Source organism: Phalaenopsis equestris, unplaced genomic scaffold (genome assembly GCF_001263595.1).
Source record: "Phalaenopsis equestris unplaced genomic scaffold, ASM126359v1 Scaffold235876, whole genome shotgun sequence".
In the NCBI taxonomy this organism is placed as follows: Eukaryota; Viridiplantae; Streptophyta; class Magnoliopsida; order Asparagales; family Orchidaceae; genus Phalaenopsis; species Phalaenopsis equestris.
In genome coordinates this window covers 301,941-309,094 of record NW_018253730.1, presented here as the reverse complement: position 1 = coordinate 309,094, position 7,154 = coordinate 301,941, and positions in this window count along the sequence as shown.

Sequence of the window (7,154 nt, the reverse complement as noted above, 5' to 3'; positions counted from 1 at the left end):
TCCACCAAGTGACGTGTCTATCCCTCGGGATAGGTGCATTACTTGTGGTGTTGTGCTCGATCATTTAAACGATTGTCTAGATAAGACCAGTTTGATCTCATATTTTCAAAATTAAGATATGACCTTTTTTAGAATTAAAAAACTTGTTTTTTTCTAAAAAATCAAATTTATTTATATTATTAAATTAAGTTAATACCACCCAATTTCAAGCATAAAAAAAAATGCGTCGACACCTAGGTGCCAAAATAGGGGCTTAAGAGCCAACTTACAAAGCGCTCGGTGCCTACATGCCAGAATCTAGTGCTAAGGTGCTATAGTTAGAAAAACTGCCCGAAAGCTTCTTTTGACGGTTTAAAGATGAATTTTTCTTTATATAACTCTTAGAACTCAAAATTTGGAGTTAATTTAAGTTTTTAGAGAGGGAGAAGATCCACTCATCTTGTTCTTATGGCTTCCAACTCTAAGGAGAAAATACAAGTTTGGGATCTTCAACCGACTGAAGCTCATCAGTTTTGATGTGCAGAGATTATATGATAGAAGTCTTGTGAAGAAGAAATCAATCAAGGAAAGAGGTTTTATATATCAAGGTTTCAATACTCCTGGTAGTCATGTGGAAGAGATAATCATGGAAAAGCGATGGGAATTACTATGCTACACAATTGTTGCTATAATCATTCCTGTCGTGAAAGAATTTTAAGCTAATCTTCATGGTATTGACCAGGGAGTTGTCTATGTTTTAGGCAGGTGTTTACCTTTTACTCCTTCAATAATAAATGAATTGTTCTTGATAGAGAAAGTTCCAATTTGTCACTGTGCTAAATTCTCTCCTGCAAGAGAATAAATAAATGAAGTTTTTAATTTTTTTACGAATGAAGATGGAACTTGAGAAACAAAAGATGATTGTGATGTAAGTTTTCCTTCTTCATTATTAAATTATGCCTCAAAGCATTGACATTTCTCCATTTCAGCAAAATTACTTCTTACTACAAAACTCAGTAAAGTGATGAAGGAGAGTGTTATCCTCAATTATTGTGTTCAAACTAGAAGATCAATTGATTTGGGGGCTTTAATGGTTCAATCTATTTTTGGCTTAATATTAAATGGATCTTCTCATAGACTGAGATATCCTTCTACTATATTATTGCTTGGTAGCCAAGTACAAGTTCCTTAAAAAAATAGGAAAGGTTACTTCTTCCCTTGAAACCTATGGACCCAAGTTTAAACTTTGAAGGCATGGATAATAAAGAAGTGGATGATAAAAACAATTCTATGGATCAATCATCTCAGAATTCAACACTATTTTTACAACCCCAACTTCAAGATTATTTAGGTGTTATGTTAAAGGAAATTAAGAAGATTGAGAAAGAGATGATTAATATTATCAATGTGATTAACAACATTTCAAATCAATGTGACCATCTGGATTGGTAAATCAAACAAAATTTTGATCATACTGCACTTTTAGAAGAGGCAATGGTACGGATGTATAATAAAAATGATTAGATCGAGGATAAATCACTAGTTGAATCACTAATTGATTTTCTCCACCGCCCTTTCTATAACTTATATGTGCACCACCAATCCATGAAGGATCTTAGAGAGGAAGAAAGTGATGAGAATGAAGGTGTGTAGTAGCTTTCAAGAAATGAATTTGGATTTAAAAGAACTTTTTTGTTGTGTGTGTGAGATGAAGTTTAATAATTATTGACATCAGGATTGCTTATGTTTTAGTATTTAATTTTTCGTTTTCAGCGACAAGTTGTTGGTGTGATTTGTGATGTTGAGTTATATATCAAGATTTTAAATTGTATGTCTGTAATTGTTTAGAGAGATATATATATAAATATATATATATATAAATATATATATATATATATATATATATAAGTGAATGATGTCTTGTTCGTGAAGAATTGAAAGTTGAAGATTCACTTAATTTTGATAATTAATTCATAATTAGGCTAATTAAAGTTTGGAGTGCCTTAGTGTTCAACGCTGATATTAAAATTATAAAAATAAACAAAATTAGCTTGGGCGCCTAAGCGCCGAAGTTGGCGTCTAGGTGCCAGATTGACTAAACCACTAAAATGGTATAAAATCACAAAAAATGGGCCAAAAGTCCTCCTTTTTTTGTCAATTTAGACATCTTCTTCACAAGGCACACCGAGCAGCAACCTAGGGCTTTCCTACATATATTTCTTAAGAGATTTCACGATTTGAAAATCTTGGATTTCTTCTTCTCCCAGTAAGAGCTTCACTTTGGCATAAATATTTTTATTTTCACCATGATTTTTTTCTACATTGAGGAAATACCAAAAAATTGAAAAAATAAGAGAAATATACTGCAGAATCCATGGTGTGAAGTTTCTTAGTGTTGATTTTGATGTTAGGAGTTCATTAACCTTTATTGTAAATTTATTTGGATTTATTGTGGATATTTTAGAAAATTTCATGGCTCATAAAGTGAAGAGGGGGAAAGGGAAGGGATTTTTGGATTCAACGAAGTTTTCCAATCTTAAAGCCCAATATCGATATAATATGGAGTTCAACACAAGAAAGTTGATCCAAGAGCGAGTTTACTTTAGGCTTGGGGGTGTGATAGAAAATTTTATTGTGATGTGCCATTTGGAAAGCTTCTGTTATTTTACTATAGTTTCCATTATTTCATTGTACAAGAATTTTATGCAAACCTATATGAAGCCTCTAAAAATCAAATATTTGTTCGTGGAAAAAGCGTATAATTTACTCAAGAGAGAATTAATGCTCTTCAATAGTTACAGTATTTTATTGATTGCAAATATGCTTCATTTGAGACTTTTAAATCGATGTTAGATGAGGTTATTGCATTTTACACTGATAGAAGGGGAGTTTGGAAAGTGAAGAACAACCACAAGGTAAACTTCTCTATCTTTATGTTGAATGCACACTCCAAAGCATGACACTATTTTATTTCTGCAAGTCCTCTTCTTCCAATTATCTTTGTGAAGTTACTAAAGAGAGTGCATCATTGAGTGTTTATTTGTTGTAAATGATAAGAGGGACTTTAGAGAAGGATTTAAGGCTCTTATATAGAGGTTTTTGAAGACATTTGAAGAGGCACTTAAGGCACCATTTAGAAGATTCATTGAATATGGACAGTATTGAAGAGACACTTTAACTTGGGAAATTATAAAAAAGGCCTGGAAATATTTTTAAAAGCTCTCTTGAACTAATTGAAAGAGGAAAAGAAGTCTTGGAGAAGAAGAAGAAGAAGGATTGGGTGACTGCTCCGAGTTGGGAGACAAGGGGAGAGAGAAAGAGAGAAAGTGAGAGATTTCTTCTTTTCTTTTCACTTTATTTTTGGAGTGGATTGTAAGGAGATTGTTTTAGCTATACAAGGATAGTTTGATTTCCATCAAAGATAAGTATTGTCATTGTATTTTGATTTAAATTTAGTATTTTTTTATATGGTTTCAAAGTCTTGTTCAATGAAAAGTTCTTGTTGTTTCTCCATGTGTAGTGAGTAGTTTTCTTTTCTCTTCCCTCTTATAATAATTTAGTATGCATGTGTAATGCACCAAAAATATATGCATTTTTAGACCCATATTTTATACTTATTTTTGGTGATATTGCACTTTAATGGAAGGTATTTTGATGTTTTCTTGTAGGTTGTTGATTTTTAGGGCTTAAAGAAAGAAGGAAGAAAAAAGGATGAAATTTGGAGTCAAAATGACATTTTTGAGGAAATACTCAGCGTCGACAGCGCTAAAGTCAGCGTCGACGACATGAGACTAGCGTCGACGGCGCCAAAGGCGGTTCAGACCCCGTTTCTAGAAGGTTCGATGTATTTGGATGATATTTAAAGAGTTTTTGGAGGTACCTATTGGATAACCGACCTTGAGAACTCCTCTACTTTCATTTTTCATTCCACAATGTTCCGCCACGCCACATTTTCATAATTCATCTTCATTCTACCACCATATTGGAGTCAATTAGTAATTACCACATCTTAGAGAAAAAACATGATTACAGTTTAGAGTTTTTGTGGTGAGATTTAATGTGAAAATTTCTATAAGAGTGTTGGAGAAGGAGATGGAGAAGGAGAAAAGTGAGAGATTTCTTCTTCGTGCATTTCTAAGGAAAGGCTACAAAGGATTTGCTTTGAGATAGAGTTCAAGATGAGTTTGTTTGTTTATTTAGTGTTGTATGAACTTTGTTTTATATATAAAATTTGTGTTTTGTCATATCTTTTTTATGAAGTCTGAGTAATTCTCTCTATCTTTCCCCCTACTCTGAGATAAGGTGAAATGAATACATAAAATGAATGTGCCATAGTTAAAATATAAAATAAATTGTGATGATTTTTCAACTCCAAAATTAATTTACTTTTCAATATGGCCAATTAATTTGTTAAAATGGCCAATTAATTAATTTACTTTTCAATATGGCCAATTAATTTGTTAAAATATGTTGAGAAACATATGTTCCAGGAAATGGAGTATGAGTTCTTCACATTTGTGAGGGTCACATTTGATTTCATGAAGGAGAAATTTGTTCAAAAAATTAAGTGCAAATAAATAGGAAATTATTCTCTGTTGGGTGTAGAATTGGAGAATCTATAGGGTGACAGACTAAAATCCCCAATTTAGTCTTAGTGTTTAAAAACTAAAGCGAGAGTTAACTAAAGCGAGAGTTAATTTAAAAACTAAAGCGAGAGTTAACCTTCAGGTGAAAGGAAGTGGGAGCTCTGGAGTGGGAGTCGGTATCCTTTTAGGGACTAAACGAATTTAGGGACTAAACCTAGGATTAACTAATGATTTTCTATGCACTGTATCAGGGTAGAAAATTAAAATTGCTTCTATTTGATACAATAAATATTATAAAAATTTATCTCATCTCATTTCACCAGAATATCTTTATAGTGGGAAGGATACATTTTCACATTAAAAGTCTTCATTACATAAACATAGTTAGTAGATTAGTGGTTATTATTCAAAATTTGCATTTCCATTTTAATAATAGTTATTTAATTTAGTTTGGTTAATATCTCAACATTCAAAATTAGTGACAGTGATTTAGTTTGATTTTCTGTAAATTTCTTGTTAAAATTTATCATTGCTAACTTACACCTTCCCCGTGGGATCGATATTTGGGGCTTAAATAGAAAATCATTATTACTTGATAAAGATACGTATACTTGTGTAGAATCCCATTATTAATTGCTTATAATTTTATACATTTTACACAACTTACTTTTCATACAAGGATCAAGTTTTTAGTGATGTAGTGGTGTCAGCATCATAAATTCTTACATATAAAAATCGGGATCAAGTTTTTGGCGCCGTTATTGGGAAAGGTAACAGGTAAATTTAATTAAATTAAATAGTTTTGAAAAATTAGGAAATTTAGATAATATATGTATATATATATATATATATACAAATATATAAAAACATAGAAAAAAATAAAAAAATAAATAAAAAAAAAAGAAATTTATTTAAGAATTTATTTTTAAAGAATTTTACTTTACTTACTTTATTTATTTATGTGAAATATTGGATCTGAAGGTTTAGTACCTTACAATTCATACCTTACAATTCATGTACCTTACGATTCCAAATTAGAATGTACTATTATAAAAATTTGAAAAGAACAAAGAGAAATTAAGAATTTGAAAGAAATGGCAAAAAATATAGAAAATCTAATAAATGAGAATCGACAAAGACCTTTAAAAGATTATGTGAATCCGATAGCAAATGAACTTCATTTAACTAATCAAAATCCTTATGTAAATTCATTTGAGCTTAAATCTCCTATTATCCAAATGGTACAAAATAATCAGTTTGGAGGTTCACCTACAGAAGATCCTAACTTACATCTTGCTAGTTTGCTTGAAATTTGTGCTACATTTAAATATGACGGAGTGTCTAATGATGTTGTTAGGCTTAGACTTTTTTCTTTTTCATTAAGCGATAACATCAAGGCTTGGTTAAATTCATTAGCACCAAGATCTATTAGAACTTGGGGAGAACTATCATATAACTTCTTGGCTAAATATTTTCCACCTTCGAAAATTGCTAAGCTTAGAAAGGATATTACAATTTTTTTTCAGTTTGAAGGGGAATCATTATATGAAGCCTGGGAAAGATTTAAGGATCTTCTTAGAAAATGTCTGCACCATGATTTGCCAAATTGGTTAATAATTCAAACTTTTCACAGTAGATTAGTAGGATCATCAAGATCTATTATAAATGCTGCTGCAGGCGAATCATTAATGTCAAAACCTTTTGATGAAGCATATTCTTTAATTGAAGAAATGTCTACTAACAATTTTCAATGGCCCTCTGAAAAGGTAAATCCTAAGAGAGTAGCCAGTATTGATGATTCTGATGCAATGTCTATTTTGACATGTCAACTTGCTCCTATTTCTAAAAAGATTGATCAAATATAATTTCTAAAAAGATTGATCAAATCTCAAATACCCCTTCTCAAATACCCCTAATATTAGAGGAAAATTCACTAGGACAGATTATTGATACTCAACCATCTTATAAAACCTTAAACGCTATAAATAATTGAAATAACAATCCTGATTCTAACTATTTTAACCATGGATGGAAAAATCACCTTAACTTTAGTTAGAGTAATTATAATGATTTGGTGAATCCATCTGTAAATCTGAACAATCAAGGAATCCTAATTTTCAACCTTATTATCCTTCAAGATTTAACTTCAATCCTAACACACTAGTTAAGGAAAAGAAGTTGACAATGGAAGAAGTGTTGTTGAATATGGGAAATCAAATACAAAATTAAGGGGCTGCTATTAGAAATATTAAAAATCAATTAGGACGTATTGATACTGCACTTATTAACAGACCTTCTGGAATTCTTCCGAGTACTGTGGAAGTTAATCCAAAAGATCAAAATAAAGGGCAAATTACGAAGTGGAAAAGAAATTGAAACAAGAATCCAAAGAGAAACTGAATTTGATGAAGAGAAGGAAGAAATGGAAAATGATCAACAGGAAAATGAACAAACACAGTTTCCTTTAGAAAACCATTACCTTCGTTTCCTTAAAAACTGAAGCGTATGTAAAAATTGAAGTTTAGGTGTTATATATATATATGTAAATACATAAATCCTTAAGAAGTTAATAATAAATATTCCTTTTTT